Source organism: Myxocyprinus asiaticus, chromosome 11 (genome assembly GCF_019703515.2).
Source record: "Myxocyprinus asiaticus isolate MX2 ecotype Aquarium Trade chromosome 11, UBuf_Myxa_2, whole genome shotgun sequence".
Lineage (NCBI taxonomy): Eukaryota > Metazoa > Chordata > Actinopteri > Cypriniformes > Catostomidae > Myxocyprinus > Myxocyprinus asiaticus.
In genome coordinates this window covers 25416166-25440976 of record NC_059354.1, presented here as the reverse complement: position 1 = coordinate 25440976, position 24811 = coordinate 25416166, and positions in this window count along the sequence as shown.

The following is a 24811-nucleotide window of genomic DNA, read 5'->3' as shown; positions in this document are numbered from 1 at the left end:
CTTTTCTCTCTCTCTTCTCTCCACAGGTATTGCAGTTGTTGAGTATTTATGAATTTATATATATTCTGTTCCTGCACTCCTTATTTAAAAATGTATTTACTGTAGATAGTTCGAAAGTTTGATTTTGTATGTTTTGCTGTGCAATTCGTGTGTAATTCTAATGTTGAAATTAAATAAAGTGTGTGTTTTATTGAACGCATAAAATTTATATTTCAGAGTTTGTGTCCTTCAATTTCAGATGCAATCTCAATTTATTATTGGAGTATTTGAGGAGTGGTCATGTGAAATGTATCTTAACATTCTAAATGTTTGTTTTATTCCGTTTTCCCACTAATCACTAGAATGGTCTTAACTTTTAAACAATAGATTATATTTCTAATCTGTCTGCTATTCTACATTGCCCACAAAATTATGTATATTTCATACATTCTAAGTTTCCCTCTAGCTTGTAATTAAAATGGTTGAAAATGCAGTTGTCTGATGAAGTATGGTGGCCGGAGAAGATTTTTGTAAAAACTGCTGTGTGAATTCTTATTGATAAAGGATGATTAGCCTTAAATAATCATACATATATTTATATCATTTGAAAGCCCTAGTTCTTCTCTTCAATATGGTATATACAGTTCAGGTGTGTGATGTTATATGAATATGAATGTAATATGAATATGGATATGAATATCATAATCTGGCACAGAATGGAATTTTCGGAATTTTGGGCTTAGACTTTAAAGGGTTAAAGGTCTCATACTGTCATGAATCCCACCTTTGTTGTTCCTCTCGCTCACCACCAGAGGGCTCCATCACCTGGGGGTTGACTTTAACTCTCTGGACTCTATTTCCCATAATCCCGTCCCTGTCAATGATTACCTGTTCACCTGTTTCCAATTCATGCAGCTATTTAAGTCTCACTCTCACTCGCTGACATTGCGAAGTCTTGTTTTGCCCAGGCTGACATTTCTGAGCGTTTTCTGAGTTTGTTGTATTTCCTGTGTATTATCCTGGACTGTTTACCCTGTTTTTGATCCATTGCTGCCTGTCTTCTATTACTGCCTTGTTTATCTGGATTTAACCTGTGATTGTCTGCTGCCTGCCCCGACCTCTTGCCTGGTTATTGAATATCCCTTTGGACTGCCTTTGATATTACTGCTGCTGGTGATTTACCCCTGCCTGTCTGTATTACTACGTTTATTGTTATTATAAGCTGCACATGGATCTCAACTCCGTTGACTCATCGTTACACATACAATAGATTTACATGCATCCAAGGTCAAAAAACACTTTAATTTGCTCATAATTTAAATTGCAGCATTACCTTTTTTTACCCAGTGTCAAAAAACGACTTGTTCAATGACCCGTTCTAAAGGATTCATTCTAAACTCCTCCTTTTAGAAAGCCTACTCTGCTCTGATTGGTCAGATGTCCCAGTCTGTTGTGATTGCTCTACCACTTAGTGTAGTGTTTGAGGGTGGGTCAAAGCTGTTTGTGAGCAGCCAATGAAGACCAGAGGCGGGGTTTTTGTTACCAAATTACATAGGTTAGTACAGGAAGTAAGTCTGGAATTACTAAATGACTCATTTCAGCTGTTCAGAATAGGTTCTTTCTTTTGGGAGTCAATAACTCCATTTGTTATGCACTTTGATTTTTGAAACTTTGCAGACTTTTTTACATTCACAAACAGCTATATAACACACTACATGAAAGGTAATATTTGAAAAACCATAATAGGTGCTCTTTAAGACTTATGAGTATGAAGTACAAGACACTTCTATTTGAATACAAACAAGACTTTATTAAACTATTCTACACCTAAGACACAAACTAATCTAACACACGCACACAAACACACAAATACACAAATTAACAGGTAAAGAAAATAAACTTTGGAATACTGGAAAATGTTAATATGGAGTTTATGGCAATTGAAGAATTTTGACAAACCAAGACAGAATGAACCATGAATCTATCTGTTTCACCTTCGTATTAGCCGCAATAGCGTCATCTATCTTTATCTAATACACCAGTTTAGCGAGACATGGAAATACTGTTCTTGGTTACTTGGTCAGTTGATGGGCTATTTCCTTCATTTCCTTCATCCATCAGCAGTCTGAGAGTCAAGCCAATGTGAGAGCTCGGAGAAGCCAATCAGGAATGATGAGTCAAGAGATGAATGAGCCGGGTTTCATTCATAGGCAGGTTGATGCAGAGCGTTCAAGGGCCAAAGGCAGTTGTGGCGAAGTAAACTACTATCGTGAAAGACTTTGTGGAAAACAAAGACTGGATGATAATGCTAACAGCTCAAAAGAAAATGTAGACTCAGCGTAGACTTTGTGTTTAGCGTAGATTCTGTGTTCAGCGTAGACTCATATTAGGCGTAGACTAAAGGGTTCATTCAGTGTCATGAGGTTTGGACTTTTCAGATTGGGCACAACCCAAAAGACTTCTGACCAGTCAGAAATTGACTTGACCACGGGACGTAAACAGCTTTTCCTGCCTCAAGTTAATTAGCATATCATTCTCTTGTTACATGCTTTATTTAGTTTCCTGCTGTGACTAGAGGTATTTCAGTCCTAAACTTTGATGGCAACAATACAATGCAAGTTATAGTATTTTACCCAACATCAACAATCTGTAAATTAACTACGGACCTCATAGATACCAAATATGCAATAATAATTGCTTTTTTCTTTTTTTAATCCTTAGCTGGAGATTGGGGAGCAGGTCGTACTCTCAACCAATATGCTGCTGTAGGTGCCACTAGATTCCGTGTGTCATTCATGATACGCTTCCACTCTTGGCGATCGGTGGCGATATTTCTAGCCTTATCGATGGTCATTCGCTGGTTCCGTAGGTCTTCCTTTTCCTCACATTTTCTTCAGTGCTGCTCTTTTAACCCTCCAGTGGACAGGTCACTCTCGCCAGAGGAGCTTGTGTGGTAGCCGACTGGTGTTCATTCTGCAGACGTGGCCAAACCATCGTTGTCTGTGTTTTGTATTTGTTCTTCGACTGAAGGTTGATGGTCGCACCTTGTCCAAATAGTCTCATTATGATGGCAGTCACGAAAAGAGACACACAGGATCTGTCTCAGGCATTGCATTTGAAAGACCTCAAGCTTATTCATGTCTGGTTTGAGCAGAGTCCATGTTTCCAAACCATACAGGAGAATTGGCAGGATCAGTGTTCGGATGAGGCGAATTTTAGTCTTGATAGAGATATTGGCCTTCTTCCAGAGGCACCATTTGAGCGAAGCATATGCTACTGTTGCTTGGCCAATCCTGCTGTGGACTTCATGGTAGATGCCACTTTCTTCTCCTGCACCAGCAAGCCCAAGTATTTGAATTCTTTGTACTCGTGCCTGGATGCTGCTTCTTCCATGTCTGCTGCTACACTATTCCAGTAGACTTCTCATTCCACCTTTATCTTCTGTCTGACCTCTTTGTTCAGTCGCTGGTACTGTTCGAAGACGACGTGTTTGACTCATTTCCATTTGTCCACCAGATCCAGGCATTCATCCGAAATCCACAGCTGTGTCTGGCGGCGGATGGGTGGACACAGAGGGGGAGCACATTCTAGAATGGACTCTGCTAGCTGCTTTTCTTCTGCATCGACATTGTCTGATGGTTTGAGTGTTACAAAATAATATTTGCAGTGGTTATAACATGCATGTTTAGCAATTAAAAGAGTATTAAGAATAAATCATATGGTTAAAGCAAGGATAACATTACATGAGGTAGTCTGACAATCTCTAAGGTAGATATATACATAAGAAAGACAAGAACAATGTTAGTTCCATGTATTTAAGAGGGTAAAATTTTAGTAAACCCAGTCTTGACATTCCTTTAGATCTAGCTCTCTTGAGTGTAACTTCAAGAATGAAGTTTGTTCCTTTGTTCCTAGACTAAGAGCTTCCAACAGGATACCAGATTAAAAGTTATAATGGTTATTCTATTAACTTAGAGCATGGTGATGCTTGATTATCTGTTATTGTAGATGATATAGTCAGACTAAGCCTGGTGTATAAAATTAACTTGTATATTTGGTCCACCAGAGAGCTTGGGCATCTTGGAGTAGATGCATAGAGAGTTAAAAGTTCAGTGCCTTCGTGGAAAAGTTCAGAAGGTCATACTGAGTCTGCCCTATGTCGCTGTTATGTGGGGTGCAGGGCCTCCTTGACCAATGGCCCTTTTGTTTTAAATCATACTGTTTTGCTGTTTTAGCAGAATGATTAGTCTCCTGACCAACCATTTGGCACTCATTAATTATCTCAAATCAACAACCTAAAAGGAGATTCAGTCTCCCAAATGGGGACTCCCCGAGGGGAGTGCGATCTTTCTGACAGTTCTTTTGTTTAGTGATGGGATGCAGGATGTAACTGGGAGAGGGCTACCTAGACTTTTGGCACCAAATGTATAGATTCATAGTTTTATGGCCTGGAATGGCCCTACGGTTATTCCTCCAGAAGTTTCTGCTTATCGCGTTGTGTGTCCTTTGGAATTTTTCGCTGCCTGGTGCACAATTATTCCACTTATACCATGGTTACCATACCTTAAGACATCGTTCAGGGTTTTATCTCAAGAAATGTTTTGGTTTTCATCCTTAAAATGCTCTTCTGATTGGAACTAGTTTCTTCCACCACAGATTCAGCGTCTTGCTTTGATACAATCCGAGCCTTCGTTGCTAGTTCAAAAACGTCACTTTAGAACTAGCAACAGAGGATGCGCTGCTTTTCGGCATTGGAGTAACAAGACAGTGTGCATGTGTGTGCGCATGCGCGTATGTATGTGTGTGAACATGTGTAAGTGCGGGTGAGATAAGGAGCACGAGGGCGCTTTTCAACCGAAATTGAAATAAATGTAGGATATTACAGACATTGTTTGACGTTCTTAACCAATTTACTTTAACCCATGCTTTTGTTTATATGGTTATTTTGCTGTGGTATCATGTACGGTGTGTGTGTGTGTGTGTGTGTGTGTGTGTGGGTGGGTGGGACGAGAGCAAAAGAGAGAAAGAGAGGGGGCCAAGGACGCTTTTCAATCTAAACTGATATAGATTTAGGATATTATAGACATTGTTTGTCATTATTATCCAATGTACTTAACCAATGTCTTTGTTTTAATTGGTTATTTTGTTGTGGTAGCCTGTAGGGTTCTTTGAAATAACTAAGTGATATGGAACCGTTATGCGGTCAAGACCTGGAACTACTTCGTAGCCACACGTTTCCTTGAAAAATAATTGCACACCTTTGAACGTCCATCAACCAATCAGAATCAAGCATTCAACAGACCCAAGGTATAATTTTCAATAATTCAACGGCCGGAGTCAATTATTACGCTTATACCACGGTTGCCACACATCAAGACATCGTTCAGGGTTTCATATCAAGACATTTTCTGGTTTTCGTCCCTAAAACGCTCTTGTGAGTGGAACTACTTTCTTCTAAAGGTTTGGTAGCAAACCTCAGAAAACAATTCACAAAACCAACAATATTACTAACTTTTTTCAAAGCTTATTTTGATTTTTTTTTTCTCTGTGTCTCAAGGGGCTGAGTGCTCTGACATCAATTGGTGAGTGCCTTCTCCCATGCAATGAACACTGCGTGACTGTTGCAACGTTTTTCCAAAATAAAATTATATGGTTCATTATATGTCTCAGGGCAATTCTTAAGTAAAATGTCCACTGAGTGGGCCTAAAAGCAAATGAAATGTTCTCCTGAACAGATGAGGTTTTTAAGGTTAATGTTATATCGAGATTTAAATCATCAAAACCTTAAACCTAACCGATAGTGTCATAAAAAAGCAAATGTGAGATGAAAAACACAGCTGCATCATTTTGAGGTGCTTCTATGACAATTACTTTGTAATTAACATTTTTTATTGATTCAAAGAAAATAACACAACAGAGAAAAACACAACATATACACACTGAATCAACATTTAACTTTTAACCCTCATTAATGTCCCTCCCCAAACACCAACCCCAAAGAACACCCCTGTGGTCGCATAAAATAATACACACTCACACACAAACAAAAAAAAAAATTAAAATTAAAAAAATAATAAATATATATATAATAAACATGCATAATTAAACTAAACGTCTTTCTCCTCATCCCTTCCCCTAGAGTCCCCCAAAACCGCCAAATACCTACCCCACTTCTTGAAAAACAAGTCCTCCATCCCCAGCCTTACATCTGTCATCTTCACAAAAGCCGCCACCCTCCCCATCTCCACACACCACTCCGGAAATGGTGGCGCTCCATCTGACTTCCAACCCCTTAAAATAATTTGTCTGCCAATCATCACGCCAGTCAGAACCCAATTTTTTATATTTTTGTCCCCCGAATTTATAACTTCCCCATCGCCCAAAATACAAAGTCTGAGGCAAAGTAAATTTGAGTGCCCAGAATGTCACACAAATAATTCTGAACCTTTAACCAAAAATCCTGGATCTTAACACATCCCCAAAAAACATGGATTGTGTCTCCAACTTCTGATTGGCATCGCCAGCAGGTGGGTGTGTCTTTAAGACCAAGCCTATATAATCTAGAGGGGGTCCAATAAAATCTTTGTAAAATCTTAAATTGCATAAGGCGAACCTTTGCATCTCTAGATGCAGACTTGACATTTTTCAGAATCTTAGTCTACACTCCATCCTCCAATACCAAGTTCAAATCTTCCTCCCATAATCTCTTAATAGAAGTTAAAGCTCCATCCCCCAGACTCTGAATCAGCAGGGAGTAATACATTGATGCCTCATGACCTTTTCCAAAAGCAGTAATCACCTCTCCCAAAGTATCTGCCGTTTTTGGGGTGTGTGTGCTACTCCCAAAAACAGTATAGAGCATGTGGAGCAGCTGAAAATACCTAAAGAACTGAGATCTGGGAATCCCAAAATGATGACCCAAATTCTCAAAAGATCTCAACACTCCACTCTCATACAGGTCGCCGAGTGTAGCAAACCCCCTCACAATCTACTCTGACCAACAGAAAGCGGACTTGTAGATACATAATTTTGGGTTAAGCCATATGCTTGAGGCAACATTTAAATAAATGTCTGAATTGAATACTCTGAACACTCTTGTCCAAATAATGTACAAATATGAGATAACAGGGTGTAACTTAACTTCTCCGGTTAGTTTGATAGAAATGCTTTGCAGTGGTGAAATAGGGGCAAGAACTTCCTGTTCAATAGAAAACCAGGGAGGGGCTCTTTCAGGTGGAAGTGACCAGTGAGCCAGATGCCTGAGACCGAACGCATAATAATAAAACAAAATCTTAGGTAGGCCTAGCCCACCTTTGTCAATCGGCTTATGAAATTTGTTGAAATGTAGTCTGGGAAGTTTACCATTCCAGATGAAGGACTTCGCTATGTTATCAAATTGCTTGAAATAAGAGAGGGGGACATCTACAGGAAGAGATTGTAGCAGGTAGTTGAATTATGGAATACAGTTCATTTTAATAACATTAACCTTCCCAATCATCGATAATTGTAATGAAGCCCATCTGTCCACATCCCTTGAAAATCTTTTAATTAAAGGGTCAAAATTAACTCTAACTAAATCAGACAAATTTTCTGGGAATAAAATACCCAAATACTTAATGCCCTGTTTGGGCCTCTGGAAGGCACCTGGCTGAAAGACTGTTGCCGGGCAGTATGCTGTCAGAGCCAAAGCTTCGGATTTAGACCAATTGACTTTATATCCTTAGAGCTTAGAAAAGGAATTAATAATTCTGTGGAGGCAAGACATACATCTAGTAGGGTCAGAGACAAATAATAAAATATCATCTGCATAAAGCAAAATCTTATGCGCCATACCACCCGCCACCACTCCTGGAAAATCATCCTCCTTTCTTATCATGGCTGCTAATGGTTCCAGGGCACGACAGAACAATAATGGGGAAAGAGGGCAACCCTGCTGAGTGCCCCTATCCAGAGTAAAATAATCTGAAATTAATCCATTTGTTTGTACCGCTGCTACAGAGTGTCTATAAAGTAACTTAATCCATCCAATAAAAGTACTCCCGAACCCATTAATTTCCAAAATCTTAAAAAGATAATCCCATTCTACCATATCAAACGCCTTTTCGGCGTCAAGTGAGATGGCAGTGACCAGAGACTGATCATTTGCTACTGACCACATGATATTAATGAAACGCCTAATGTTATCAGAAGAGCTACGGCCCTGAATAAACCCCACCTGATCTATATGTATAAGAGATGTCATAACTTTACTTAATCGGTTAGCCAAAATTTTGGACAATTTGTTTTTACATCTAGCTGGATCAGGGAAATTGGACGTTAACTTTTACACTCGTTTGGATCTTTGTCCTTTTTAAGAATCAGACTGATCCGGGCTTGCGTCATGGTTGGCAGAAGCTTTCCATTCTTTAATGATTCTGTATAAACTTCTAACAAAATTGGAGCCAATTCTGTAGCATAAGATCTGAAAAATTCAGCGGAAAAACCATCTGGCCCCGGAGACTTGCCTGCAGGTAAGGCCTTAATTACCTCATCAATCTCTTCCAAAGTTATCTCAGAATCAAGAGAATTTTTTTGCTCAGTCGTCAGTTTAGGAAGTTCTAATGGTTCCACAAAGTTTCTAATATCCTCATCAGTAGACGAAGACGTGGAACTATAGAGATCAAGATTCTTTAAAAGGATTATTAATATCAATGGCCGAGGTAAAAATTTCACCTCCAGCAGATTTCACTGAGGGAATGGTAGAAAAATACTCTCTCTGTTATATATATCTAGCCAAAAGCTTCCCTGTTTTGTCCCCCAACTCAAAGTATGACAGTCTTGCCCTGAATAACCAAAACTCCACTTTCCGTGACAAAATAGTGTTATATCTGTATTTCAATCGTGTCAGTTCTCTGAGGCCATCAGACGACATTCGGCGCTTCAGCTCTGCCTAGGCACTTTTAATATTCCCTTCCAATTCCACTAGTTCTCGTGCTTTGGATTTTTTGAATGAGGCATACTGTATCCGACCCCTAAGAACAGCCTTAAGTGCCTCCCAAGCCACACCCACAGAGGATACTGAGGACCAGTTGGTCTCCATATAGACATTGATTTCAGTCTTCAACAATTGTTGGAAATCAGGATTTTGCAAAAGTGATACATTTAAAGCACCAACTATATGATCTCTTTTTCTCTATATGTTGCAACACCTCTAAACACACCAGAGCATGATCTGAGACAAAAATGTTTCCAACTGAGCAATTGACAACAGATGAAATTAGGGATTTATATATATATATATATATATATATATATAATAAATCGTATGAACTGATGAAAAAATGTTATAATCCCTACCAGATGGGTTCAAATGTCTCCAAATATCTGTAAGACCAAGATTTTACACATCCTATGAAGCGTTAATGTTGCTCTAGGGGGCATGCACACTTTTGCTTCACTATGGTCAAGGACTGAGTCCATCAAAAGATTAAAGTCTCCTCCCAATATTATATCATGAGGGGTGCCAGCGGCTTGCAACATCCCTTCAAGATCCATAAAAAAGCCCTGATCATCAGTGTTAGGTGCGCAAATATTAGCCAAAATCAACCTTTGTCCCTGAATTTCTGCTAAAACTATAATGACTCTTCCTAATTTATCTTTAATCTGTTTGAGACATTTGAATTGTAGATGTTTATTTATCATTGTAATGACTCCCCTACTCTTACTTGAGCCAGCACTAAAGAAAACATGTCCACCCCATATCTTCCTACATTTTTCAGCTTCCTGCGGAGAAAGGTGCGTTTCTTGAAGAAACACTATATCATATTTCTTATGTTTAAGAAAAGAAATAACCTTCCTTCTTTTTATGGGGTGCCCCAACCCATTCACATTCCATGTGGAGAGAGATAACCCACTTATACTAACATTTGACATTTTGATATAATAAAACAAAAAATTGTGTGTCAGAAATAAGATTACACAGACCACATTCCCCAATAGTGCAACAATCAAACCCCAAACTTCCCCCGAACAAAACAAACAGAAAAAAGAAAAACGTGTGCATTAACCCCGCACATGACAGTGTCAACCGGTGTCAATCCCTCTAAACTCAGAAGGTCCATGTATGCATACAAGAGTTCCCGTGCCTACTTTGCCATTGGATTGCTCAAGTCCGGTGCTTCTATACAAATTTTGTGAGGCAAAATTACATAACAGAAAATACTTTGTAAAACAGACCCCAGCCAACAGGCAGAATAAACTCAGAGAACATGTAGATTCATTCACAGAACTGTCTTGAAGGTGTGTTCCTCCACAAAACAAATTCCAGCTGATATAAAGCCGTTCAGTTTCCTCGGACAGACAGACAATTGTTCAGTGAGCCGGCTGTTATGAGTGCAGCAGATGACGTCATCATTCTAATGTCCCGCAAAAATATTCCACAAAAACAAACACAAACTCCAGCCAACAGGAGGCATAAGCACAAAGAGCGAACAGATTCATCCATAACTGTCCCAAAGGAGTGTTATTCCACAAAACAAGCTCCAGCCACTAGGCGGAACTAGCACAAAAAGAGACAAAATAGGCATCCCGGTTCCTCAGATGATTAAGTGTGTGTTGAGTGAGTCAAATTCACTCGGAGGCCGCATAAAAAAAATTAAAAAAATACACCATGACTTACTCAGTCCGTCAACTTTATAAAAGACGTCCTTTATGTGAGCATGTAGATATTGTGTGGTCATCCATAGTGTCCATTCTCAATCTGGCCGGGAATTTCAGTGTAAAAACGATCTTCCGTCAATGCAAAAGTTTCTTGAAGGAAGTGTCATTCTACAAAAAAAAAAAAAACTCCAACCGATAGGCAGAGCTCATGCAAAAAGAAACAAAAAATGGCGCACAGCTTCCTCAGACAATCGAGTCACTAAACAGCGAGTCAATAAGAAACCTCAAATGACTTACTCACTCCAATGTATTTATGAAGGAGAGTGCCTGATTTGGACATGTAAATACTTTGCGACTATCCTTCGTTTCTATTCTCAGTTTGGCCAGAAACATCAGTGCAAATGCGATCTTCCGTTGATGTAAAAGTTTCTTACATTCCTTGAACTGATCGGGTTTCTCTCTTGTCGAATTCACAAATTCCGGGAACAAGAAAATATTGTGATTCTTCCAAGAAAGCTTTCCTTTGCTAATTGCCTCACGTAGCACAAGATCTTTATCGGATGATCTCAGAAATTTGGCCAGAATTGATCGGGGCCTGTCTCCCTCAGCAAATCTGCGAGCTGGGACTCTGTGAGCTCGCTTGATTTCCAGTTTATGGCCTGTTATGTCGGCAGACTTGGGAAGCGCTCATCCAGGAATTTCACCATATCGTCCTGGTTACTTGCGTAACCTCCGTTCCCTGATGGAGGGAATGAGACATTGTGTCGATGTAGTGACACTAGGGGACACTCTTGGGAGCCCGAAACACCTCTGGTCTTTGATAAAAGGTCAATGAAAATTGGCGAGTGGTATTTGTATACCATTCCCTCAGACATACTGGTATAAAAGGAGCTGGTATGCAACCACTCATTCAGGTTTTGTGCTGAGGAGCCGAGACAAGGTCCCGGCATTTCAGCGCGTAGTTCAGCGTTGTGGCAGGAGGGACACAATGTCTCATTCCTTCCATCAGGGAATGGAGGTTACGCAAGTAACCAGGATGTTCCCTATCTGTCACTAACTCGACGTTGTGTCGATGTAGTGACACTAGGGGTCCCTATACGAAATGCCACAACTGGCTGAACTGTGTTACGTGAACTGACGGTGTGTGACGGGCAGACCACTTTGTGCCTCGTAGCCAGCGCACCAGGCCAACACGTAACCTCCCCCAACACTGTTATGAGTGTCGAACGGCCCTTTGGGGACAAGTCAACTGCCCAAAGATAGAGACAGGCTAGCCCAGTCATAGCCTCTTATCCTCTTTTTTTTCCTCTCCCCCCAAAAAAAGGAATTAACTGACTGGGGCCACCAGGTCTAGTCGGGGGGGTGTCACTCCCAAGGGGAAGACACCACGGAGACCACACCCGGGTGGGGGGGTAATTAATTTGAGTGGAAATACGTCACATGGCCTTGCCAAGCTTTGTCGGAAGTATGTCATGTGGAGAAGTCCCATGGTAGGTCCTACCCTATGGGGGAGGAGTTTCTACGAGCATGGTGACTGGGGCAGAGGGGCCTCTGCCCAAGGAAGATGCAGTTTACCAACAGGGAAACAAATTAGCGGAAGATATACAACGCATGGGGTTACCTACGGGGAACCACCACATGCAGAGCACCTACCCCAGTACAGGGCTTAGTTAGCACGTGTACTGAGCCTGCAGCGAGTTTCTCCACAACCTCGTCTGCCACAGGGCTCAGAGTAAATAATCCAGGGAACACAGTTTGTGAACACTACTGGGAGTCAACAGCGAATGTCTTCAGCTCAGGGGAGGTGAAAGGCGCTATGTGCAAGCGATACACCCGGCCAGCTGTCCCGGACTTATCTGCTTGTGTGTGCCACTACACGGGACAAAACCGGTTCCACCCGGAGATTGTAAAACATCGCAAAAGTGTTGGGTGTTGCCCAGCCTGCTGCTCTGCAAATGTCTATTAGAGAGGTGCCACTGGTCAAGGCCCAGGAGGCCCCTACACCCCTTGTAGAATGGGCTCGTAGCCCTGCCGGGGGCGGCATGTCCTGGGCATGATATGCCATTGTTATGGCGTCAGTGAGCCAGTGGGCGATCCTCTGCTTGGAGACAGCGCTTCCTTTCTGCTATCCACCAAAGCAGACAAAGAGCTGCTCAGAGACTCTAAAGCTCTGCATGCGATCCAAATATATGCGTAAAGCGCGCACCGGACACAGCAACGTCAGGGCTGGGTCTGCCTCCTCCTGGGGTAGCGCTTGCAGGTTCACCACCTGGTCCCTAAAAGGGGACGTGGGAACCTTGGGCACATAGCCCGGTCGGGGTCTCAAGGTCACATGAGAGTAGCCCGGACCGAACTCCAGGCATGTTTCGCTGACAGAGAATGCTTGCAGTTCTCCTACCCTCTTGATGGAAGTGAGCGCGGTCAGGAGGGCAGTCTTCAAAGAGAGTGCCTTAAGCTCAGCTGACTGCTAGAGCTCAAAGGGGGCTTTCCGTAGACCCTGCAGAACTACAGAGAGGTCCCATGAGGGAACGAGGCGCAGTCTGATGGGATTCAACCTCCTGGTGCCTCTCATGAACCTGATGATCAGGTTGTGCTTCTCTAAGGACTTATCATTCACTGTGTCGTGGTGTTCCACTATAGTGGCTACATACATCTTCAAGGTGGAGGGGGACAGTCGCCCTTCCAACCTCTCCAGCAGGAAGGAAAGCACCGATCTGACTGTGCATCTCTGGTGGTCTTCGCATTGGGAAGAACACCACTTAGTGAACAGACGCCACTTAAAGGCATACAGGCGCCTCGTAGAGGGGGCCCTAGACTGAGTAATCGTGTCTACCACTGCGGGTGGTAGGCCGCTTAAGTCTTCCGCGTCCCATCCAGGGGCCAGACATGGAGATTCCAAAGGTCTGGTTGTGGGTGCCAGATGATGCCCCGTCCCTGAGAAATAAGGTCCTTCCTCATGGGAATTCGCCAGGTGGGTGGCTGTCGCAAGGAGCATGAGGTCCGAGAACCATATCTGGGTGGGCTAGTAGGGTGCTACCAGGACGACCTGCTCCTCATCCTCCCTGACCTTGCACAGGGTCTGTGCAAGTAGGCTCACTGGGGGAAACGCATATTTGCGAAGTCCAGCGGGCCAGCTGTGTGCCAGCGTGTCTATACCGAGAGGTGCCTCGGTCAGGGCGTACCAGAGCGGGCAGTGGGAGGATTCTTGGGAGGAGAACAGGTCAACCTGTGCCTGCCCGAATTGACTCCAAATCAGCTGGACCACCTGAGGGTGGAGTCTCCACTCTCCCCTGAGGGTAGCCTGCCGTGACAGCGCTTCCGCTGCAGTGTTGAGGTCACCCGGGATGTGAGTGGCTTGCAGCAACTTGAGGTGCTGCGGACTCCAGAGGAGGAGACGGCGGGCGAGTTGTGACATACAACGGGAGCGCAGCATGCCTTGATGGCTGACATATGCTACTGTTGCCGTGTTGTCTGTCCGAACTAACACATGCTTGCCCTGGATCAACGGCCGAAACCTCCACAGGGCGAGCAGAATTGCCAGCAACTCGAGGCAGTTTATGTGCCAATGTAGCTGCGGGCCCGTCCATGAGCCGGTGGCTGTTTGCCCATTGCATACAGTGCCCCAGCCCGTTTTGGAGGCGTCTGTCATAACCACGACGTGCCTGGAGACCTGCTCTAGGGGAACGCCTGCCCGTAGAAACGTGAGGTTGGTCCAAGTGCTGAAGAGGCGGTGACAGATTGGCGTGATGGCCACGCGATGTGTCCCGCGGCGCCATGCCCATCTCGGGACTCGAGTCTGAAGCCAGTGTTGAAGAGGTCTCATATGCATCAACCCGGGCGGAGTGGCCCCCGCTGAGGATGCCATATGCCCCAGGAGCCTCTGAAACAGTTTCAGTGGAACCGCTGTCTTCTTTCTGAACACCTTCAGACAGGTCAGCACCGACTGTGCATGCTCTTTTGTGAGGCGCGCCATCAACGAGACTGAGTCCAACTCCAAGCCGAGAAAAGCGATGCTCTGAACTGGAAGGAGCTTGCTCTTTCCCCAGTTGACCCGAAGCCCTAATCGGCTGAGGTGCGACAGCACCAGGTCCCTGTGTGCACAACACATCCCAAGAGTGAGCTAGGATTAGCCAATCATCAAGATAGTTGAGGATGTGAATGCCCACTTCCCTTAGCGGGACAAGGGCTGCCTCTACGACCTTCGTGAAGACGCGAGGGGACAAGGACAGGCCAAAAGGGAGGACCTTGTACTGATACACCCGACCCTCGAATGCAAACCGCAGGAAGGGTCTGTGTCGAGGTAGAATCGAGACGTGGAAGTACACATCCTTCAGGTCTACCGCTGCGAACCAATCTTGATGCCGGACACTTGCTAGAATGCGGTTTTGCATCAGCATCTTGAACGGGAGTCTGAGAAAAGCCCAATTCAGTACTCGCAGGTCCAAGATTGGCCACAACCCACTGCCTTTTTTCGGTACAATGAAGTAGGGGCTGTAAAACCCATTCTTCATCTCGACTGGAGGGACAGGCTCTATCGCATCCTTCCGTACGAGGGTAGCAATCTCCGCGTGCAAGGTAGCAGCATTCTCGCCCTTCACCGAGGTGAAGTGGATGCCGCTGAACCTGGGTGGATGCCTGGCTAACTGAATCGCGTAGCCGAGTCGGATGGTCCGGATCAGCCATCGCGATGGGTTGGAAAGCGCAAGCCATGCGTCAAACATTCCTCCGCTGGAGCGCCAAACCTGCTGAACTGTTGGGTACCGGAGCCACTTGGGCATGCGGCGAAATTAAATGAAAAGGCAACAAAAGATTCTCCTCCCGGCCCTCCACCGGGGGATGGAGTGGTCTGTTTACCAGCTGCAAAGCATTGGGTTTCGTCGTCCCTGGGTCGCTCGTCTCAGGGGTGCTTCGAAGCCTTTCGTGGGTTCTTGGCGGCCGGCTGTGAGACGGGTGGCATCTGCTTCCTGCGGTGGGCTCCACGCCAGGGCCGGGCGGCAGGGGCGGGCTGCAGTGGAGACGGTGCAGTCACCGCTGGGGGACGCCCTTGGCGACGAGCAGGCGGGGTGCGGGATCTTGAGCCGCGCCGGGGCAGGATGTGCCAGATAGCCTCCATCTGCTGCTTCACTGCCGAGAACTGCTGGGCAAAGTCGCCGAACAGGCCAACCTGGGAAATGGGGGCATCAAGGAACCGTGCCTTGTCGGCCTCTTCCATCTCAACCAGGTTGAGCCAAAGGTGGCGCTTTGACAAATAGTGAGTTAAACACAAAAACAATATCATATAAATTCTCATTTTGATTCATTAATTAAATATTTTTACACGCACTTAAGCATGTCATTAAGTATGTCATATACCAGGTGGTATCAGGGTCATTATGTAAAAATGGCACAAGATTATTCTACTCAATGCATGTGACATCAAATAAAACAAAAGTTAGGTCAGAGATAATCCAAAAGCAGGGTTGGGAGGGTTACTTTTGAAATGTATTCCACTACAGATTACAGAATACATGCTGTAAAATGTCATTTGTAACATATTCTGTTAGATTGCTCAAGGCCAGTAACATATTCTAATTACTTTGGATTACTTCTTCAGCACTGGTAAATTTTTTCACTTGTTTTGACTATAAAAACTCTGCCAGTACAGTAAGACAAAATACACGTTAAAAAGACGTTCTCTGAAAAACCTAAATATCTTATGCAGTGTTGTTTCCAAAACAAGATAAATCAAATTGATCTTGTTTTACGGATTTTTAGATATTTTTTACAGGAAAACAATACAAAAAATATTATCAAGAATATGATTTTTGCCCTAATATCAAAAGTCTTACTAGAAAAAAAGAAATTATGATCTAACGTGAATTTTCTTGATAAAAAAAAAATATGATCGTGCCTGGTAACGTGCATGTAAAATGGCTAGAAATAGCATTTTAGCTAAGCATAAAGCTGACAATTTACACAAGGTTTATTTCTATTTCTTCTGCTCCAAACTTACTTCAAATTTACTTCTCTGTCTGCTCGTATGAATGTAACACATCATAAGAAAGTGTTTCACCGCTGTTCAAATGCACTTTGGATTGCATCATTTATATGTATAAATGTTTTCCATCTGAAAGGACTAAATATTAAATGAAACAAATGACAATAAAATGCAAAGTAATCTCTTCAGTAATCAAAATACTTTTTGAATGTAACTGTATTCTAATTACCAATTATTTAAATTGTAACTGTAGTGGAATACAGTTACTTATATTTTGTATTTTAAATACGTAATCCGTTACATGTATTTCGTTACTCCCCAACCCTGTCCAAAAGGAATCAGATTACAGAACCTAAAAATGGTAATCTATGAGATTACTTTACTAATTATAATTTTAGTCATGTAATTTGTAATCTGTAGCAGATTACAATTCTGTAGTAATCTACCCGGCACTGTGTGTAACATATCATGTTATTAAACCAATTCTTTAAATATTTCTGATAATGTTAATTTAAGGATTCCCTTCTCGCTCTTACATTGTGTGTGCTCAATGTGCTGAAAGTTCAGGATGGAAGAATTATCCCTCAACAGTTTAGCATGATCACATAGACTTTCAGGTCTATTAGAAACGCACAGGCATGCAAATATACTTGCTCTATTTCAATGAAATTCCATACAATTTGATAGATTATAGGTACAAATAGGATTTATATTTTATTTTTAACAACTAGATGTTGGAATAATGCACATAGACTTTTAGTAGACACAAGCAATAATGAGCTTTGCGTATTGGCTACTCTTGCTTTAGTCATATTTCTTTCAGATATGTGGATTCATGTCGCCATCTAGTGGAAGGTAAGAAACTGAACGAACACAACTAATGGTGTCACGACACTCCCATCTCACGATTCTGTTCAATATAATGTGTAGGTGCTGGACAGAATGACCCAGGAGTAGAGGTAACAGTTCCAAAATATTAATTCACAAAGTCAGTAATGCACCACCGTGCAGAGTAGAGAGTAGTGTGTTTGTCAGTGGAGTGTGTGCATTGTGGAAGTCAGGAGAAACTTGGCAGAATCCTCTGTAGAAGCTAGGCAATGAGAGAGATGCGAGCAACAGCAGAAGTGTTGAAACACGTAGGAGAGAAAATGACAAAACAAACCTGTTGGCTTACCAGAACTGTGACAGTTCCCCCCCCCCCAGGGCAGAATTACCTTGCCGGAGGTGAAACTCATCAGTGAGGGCACGGTCCAGAATGTCCCGAGCTGGGATCCAGCACCTCTTCTCAGGTCCATAGCCCTCCTGGCCAACCAGGTACTGGAACCCTCTGCCCCTCCACCTAACATCGATCAGTCTCCTGACTGTGTACGTGGAGAGCCATCAATAAGACACAGAGGAGGAGGGACAGGAGTGGCGGGATGTAACACTGAATGTAAATCCGGTTTGATTCTTGAAACATAAAAAACCGGATGGATACGCTTAAGTTAAGGAGGTAGTCTGAGACGAACATGCCACCAGACTGGAAAATGGTCCGATAAACCTGGGACCCAGCTTACGTGAGGGGAGTCGGAGAGGGATGTCCTTGAAGGACAGCCAAATCTTCTGCCCACACATGTAAGTTGGGGCCTTAACCTGGTGCTGGTCCACAGACCTCTTAACACAAGTGCGAGTCTGCATGAGGACTTCTCTGGCGGCTTTCCAGGTGCATCGGCAACTCTGAAAAAAGGCGTGAACAAACGGAACCTGTACGTCGGGTTCTTGTGTGGGGAACAGAGGGGGCTTGTAACTGAGGCTGCACTGGAAGAGCAATAACCCCGTAGATGAAGACTGCAAGGAGTTATGGGCATACTCAACCCAGACTAAATGATCACTCCAAGAAGACGGATTACAGGAGGCCACACAATGCAGAACTTTCTCCAGCTCCTGATTCGCCCAGAGGACACACTCACTGTAGCCCCCAGCTGTCGGCAGAACTCTGCCCAAAAACGTGACAAATTGGGGGCCTCTGTCAGAAACCACATCGACCAGGAGGCCACGAATGCAGAAGACATGGTTAATGACTGCTACCGCTGTCTCCCTCGCTGAAGGTAATTTGGGGAGGGGAATAAAGTGTGCTGCCTTCGAGAACCAGTCCACTACAGTCAAAACGACTGTGTTGCCATGGGAGGGGGGAGACCAGTTACAAAATCCATGGCTATGTGCGACCAGGGTCTCGAAGGTACCGGCAGCAGTTGTAGGAGCCTGGGGGTTCACAGGATGTTTTGTTAGTCGTGCAAATGGGGCAAGCTGCAACGAAGCTAAGTATGTTCTGCACTAGTGATGGCCACCAGAATTGTTGTCTATTGAGCATCTGGGTACGAGTTGCCCCAGGATGACAAGCGATGTTAGACGAGTGATCCCACTGTAGGACATGCGTCCGGAGAGATTGCAGAACAAACAACTGACCCGCTGGGCAAGCAAGCTCAGGTGTGGTGTTGCGCAGTGCCATGGGGACTTTAGCCTCCACCTCCCAGGATACCATGCCCACCACATGAGTTGAAGGTAGAATGGTATCAGGTGGGACGGTGGAGGTCTCAACTTCAAAACATCAAGAGAAAGAGTCGGGCTTGATGTTTTTAGAGCCCAGGCGATACAAAAGCATGAAATTGAAGCGTGTGAAAAATAATGCCCAGCGGGCCTGTCTAGAGTTAAGATGTTTGATGCTACGAATATACTCTAGGTTCTTATAATCTGTCCAGACCACGAAAGGTACCCCTGAACCCTCTAACCAGTGACGCCTCTCGTACAAGGCCAAATGGACAGACAACAATTCTTGGTTGCCGACGTCGTAATTCCGCTCAGCTGGGGTTAAACGATACGAAAAAAAGCACACGGGTGCATCTTTCCATCCGATGGAGAGCACTGGGACAGGACTGCTCTGACACCAACCTCGAACATATCCACCTCCACCACGAACTGATTTGTGGGATAGGGAGTAATTAGAATAGGTGTGGTAGAAAACCGCTTCTTTAATTTGGAAAAAGTGTCCTTGGCTACCGTGGACCAACAAAAATCAGTGCGAGTGGAGGTGAGATCCGTCAAAAGTGCGACAAGCTGACTGTAATTTCCAATAAATCTCAGATAAAAGTTGGCGAACCCCAGAAACCTCTCCAAAGACTTTCGAGAATCTGGGGATGGCCAATCTGAAACAGCCTTTACCATAGTCGGGTCCATGCGCACTCCCTTAGACGAAACAATGAACCCCAGAAACGGAACCGACTGTACATGAAAAGCACACTTCTTCGCCTTAACGAAAAGCTGATTCTCTAACAGTCGCTGGAGAACCCGTCTGACGTGCTGCTCATAGTCCTGTATATTCTGGGAGAAGATCAGAATATCATCTAAATAAACAAACATGAATCGATCAACCATGTCTCGAAGCACGTCATTCACGAGCCCCTGGAAGACAGCGGGTGTGTTGACCAATCCGAAAGGCATATTCTAAGTGCCCCCTATGGGTGTTAAATGTCGTCTTCCACTCATCCCCCTCCCTAATTCGGACAAGGTGATAAGCATTGTTTAGTTCCAACTTTATAAAGATGGACGCTCCCTGCAAGAGTTAGAAGGCTGAGGAAATCTACGGCAAACGATAACGATTCTTTACCATGATGTCTTTCAGCCCCGGATAATCTATACAGGGTCTAAGCGAGCCATCCTTTTTCTCCACGAATAAGAACCCCGCCCCTGCCGGCAAGGAGGAAGGGTGAATGAGGCCAGCTGCCAGAGAATCATTGATGTACCTGTTCATGACCTCCCTCTCAGGAGCCGAGAGTGAATACAGCCATCCCCGAGGTGGAGAAGTGCCAGGGAGCAATTCGATAGACTGGAATTCCTTTGTGGATTATCAGGCTGAGCTCAGTGAAGACTGGAAGGCAAACCACAACCCAACAATGTGGGCATCCAACAGAGTGACAAGACAGGACCAGCTAAACAAGGAGAGCGAGGTTATTAATCAACTTAGTATAACAATCTGGCAAAGTAACAGAGAAAAATGAGGGCATATTTAGGGAGTGAAATCAGGCTGGAACAGGTGTTGCTCGACAAGCTAATCAGTGGCATGATCGACGCCACCCTGAGAACAATGAACATTCCCATGGAAACACAGATCATACCAGTCGAGCGCATCTGCGAAACACAAGGGAAACAAAACAAACCTGTGGGCTTACCAGAACCGTGACAACACAATGCTGAATGTGTGATTGTTTACACTCAAGATATCTAAAACAAGGCCTGAATCAAGAAAAGTCAAGATATGAAGTTTTATTTTCTAACTATATGCAAAACAGTTCCTTTCCATTACTTACAAAACAATAAAAAAGTACTGTATATTAAAGTGCAAAATGAGGTAGTCTATAACATATAGCTTATAACATACGCACTATGTGTATGGACTGGGACTAAAAATCAGGCTGGGACTTATACTGCCCCATCACAACCCACCATGCATAATTCCCCTCTAGAGAATCACACACATAGTACAATGTATTTGCCGCTGTTTCATCGTACTCGCATCACTTTTGACCTCACACGCATTTCACATTAATTTTTCGCGCTTTCACGCAAACTAACCACGTCTCTCTCCCTTGCTCTATGGCCAGTCATCCTGGTATTAATACATGCACTAACATGATGATGGGAAATTATCTAAGCCTCCACACTTTGACCTCGACATTGGTATGATATCTATGACAGGCTGCACATTTGATTGCATTTAAACTGTAATCGTGAAAGTGAGCTATCTCTGCTTCCTAGACTGAAGCCGCTCAATCGCAGTTACGATATAAATGATCAATACTGATAAAATCCCAGTTCCAATCGCAAAATGTGTCAAAATGACCTCTTCCCAAATGTTAGCTATAAATGCCAAAATATTTAAATGTGTTCCTAATGCGGAATTTATGACTTGCTTGGGTAATAATTGTGACTCGCCTTGGCCTTAAGGAATGTTGCGTGGAGAACCATGCTTGCCATCTTTTACCAATTCACAATTCAATGGTTTCTCTTATCTCAAAATTATGAATTAGTATGTTGTAATTATGACCTTTTTATCTCAAAAGTTTGTCATCATTTCGACTTTTTATCTCAAAATTTTTACTTTTTTCTCATAATTATGACTTTTTATCTCAAAATTATGACTTAATATCTCAAAATTATGACTTACCCTAGTATCTAATAATTTTGACTTTATCTCATATTTATGACTAATTATGACTTACCAAAGCACAATTGATTTATTTTTATGTGGTGGAAATGGGCTTCCATAATAAAGACACACATCATTGTTACAATGTCTCAAGGTTTCCAGGAGCAACAGCGAAATGGCTGTCGTCAAAATTCTTCAACCCGTTGCTAAATAAAGACAAGGAAATGAGCAGTGCATTCCAATCTGCAATGAACACAGCAGATAAAACATACAATAGTATCCAACCATGCCACTCTTCACAATGGACCTTCATGAGGTTCCCTGGAGCAGATAGATCATTTGCATAGGCTGCCTGTGATTGTGTTAGATATTAGATGTATTAAAAATAACTCAGCAGTAAAAGTGATCATGAACTGCTTCAGGTCCTTATTTAATAAGGATTTCTAAAATTGTCATAAATGGATGAGTCTTTCCAAGTTAGATAAATCGTAGTGATTGGCTTTTGAATTTCTCTCTCTATTAAATGTTTATTAGCAGGGAAAACATGTGATAGAATTTATATCACCATATACAGTATATCTAAAACCCTTCTATGACCTTACAAAAAAATTAATTCAGTTCAAATTTGATCAAGTGGCTCATGTCCCTTCTGCACCTGTGTTAGAAATTCAGTAAAAAAATAAATAAAAAAATAAAAAAAAGCAATATGAAGAGTTAGCAAGGTAGACTTCACTAATCTGTAGGTATTGATATGTAAAAAAAAAACAACAAAAAAAAAACTGTATAATGCCAGTTGCACATATACTGACTTATTATATCATTACTGTACACCTGCTACAGTAGACCTGTCTGTTTAACATGTTATTAACACTGTAATTTGTGTACGCTTCAACACATATTACCTGTTCTGTTCTATATATTCTGTATTTACGAAGGTGCACATCATTTGCACTGTAATAGTTACCTGCCATTTCTGCCTCATATACTGTATATACTGCTATTTACACTTCTGGTTGAATGCTTCAATATTTCATTGGCTCTGTACCTGTAATTGTTACAAAGACTATTAAGTTTAATCTAATCTAAAAAAAATAAATAAAATAAATAAATAAATATTGTAAAGGGGGTCAAATGAGGGGTAAGAAAGTCGGGCGTACCACTGAAGATTCTTTGACCACAAACCTTATAATGTTTATTGACTCACCTATCACTATATGAAGTGTGTGCAAGAAGAGCATGATGGAAAAGTAATACTTACCAGGTCTATACATCACTGTGTGTAAGTCAGTGTGTGGTCAAATTATATTTTGAGAACAGCTACATTTATGAATTCTGGATGAGCTGGATCACTTTAAAGAAAATATTAGCATTCAGTAATTTCATTATGGAGTATGTTTTGCTTCATGCAAAACGATGACTGTATTATATGTATATGTAACTGTTAAAGGAAGGGCAAGTAGGAGGTGGGAACGGCTGAATAGTCAATGTAAAGTTTAATGTAAAACTCAACATAAAACAAACATAAACAAACACACACACATGCAGCGTGGCCGCGTGCATCTCTCTCTCTCTCGAACTGGCGTCTCCGGCCCCCCTTTTCTCGCTCTCCCGCTGATCGTCTGATTCAGTGCCGGCTGTGCACACTCACGGCCCGGCCACGCCCTCCTCCTCGTCACAGTATAGAAATGGACAAACATGAATCTATCATCTTACATCTTACTTTCTGTCTATTTTCTGTATTACTTGGGTACCATTTACTATAATTAGTCCTATAAAGGACAGACAGACAGACAGACAGACAAAGATATATTTACTATAATCTGATAAAGTTTTAAACTCTAATTCATAAGCACTCACATAGCCTTTATCCACAGTTGGTCACACACCTGAATTTGCAGCTTTGCATTTTAGTCACGGCACTAATAATACCCCCGGCTTTAGAGAAAAAGTTGGCTGGATATCGGTCCATCACTTCTTTTTCATTGATACAGAGTCGTACTGTTCCATCTCTAGCGGCAGAACAAATAATGTGACCACTTGCAACAGCAAAGTAGAGCTGAGCTTTCAGCAGATAGAAAATGTGATATATGCTTAATCATACTGTGTTTGTCCTAATTTAAGCAAACAGTTATGAACATACAGGCGTTTATGCTTGCACCTGCGGAATTACTTATCACAACCTATTTTTGATCTGCATTAAATATTACACACCTGTTGTGTAATCATCAGCTGTACAAGAACATGGTTCTACCGTTTCATAATCTCACACCATATTTATTTCTCATTACATGCATTTAATAGCTCTTGCCTTAAAATCAATGACCTTAAGTCCTTATCCTTGTCATTATGCATATTATCAGCCATTTTAAATCCATCAAAAGAAAAACAATTGAATACCAGCGGTGCACTCCTCTCATTATCTGAGCTGAACCTGCAGTCCCAGTCTATCAATTCACGACACTGTCTTGCTCCATAACAAATGAGTTCTCTACACCACACAGCATGGGGCATAATTAGTTTTGTCTTGATTGATTGAATTGTGTCTACTCTTACACTTGTACTACATTTCACTGTAATTTGTTAAATTGTCAATACTTGATATCTTTGATGTGGAGAACAAGCCCATTTTTCATTATGATGAAAGGTTGTTAAGAGACTCTTTAACCCATTATGAAATCTATAGTATTATAAAAACATGAGTTACATCTATAATTGTCTGGTTTGGTTCAGCCACCAAATCAGACAGAAGGAAACTACAGTGGACAGTCAGGACTGCTGAGAGGATTATTGGTGCCCCCCTGCCCACCCTCCAACACCTGTACGTCTCTAGAGTGAGGAAATGTGCAGTTAGAATCACTCTGGACCCCACACACCCTGCCCACTCCCTCTTTGAACTGTTGCCCTCTGGCTGGCTACAGAGTACTGAGTGCCAGGATATCCAGGCACAAGAACAGTTTTTACCCTCAGGCCATTTTCCTCATGAACAATTAAACTGCAGCAGGACTCCCCCATAGTGCAATAAAGTAAATACATAT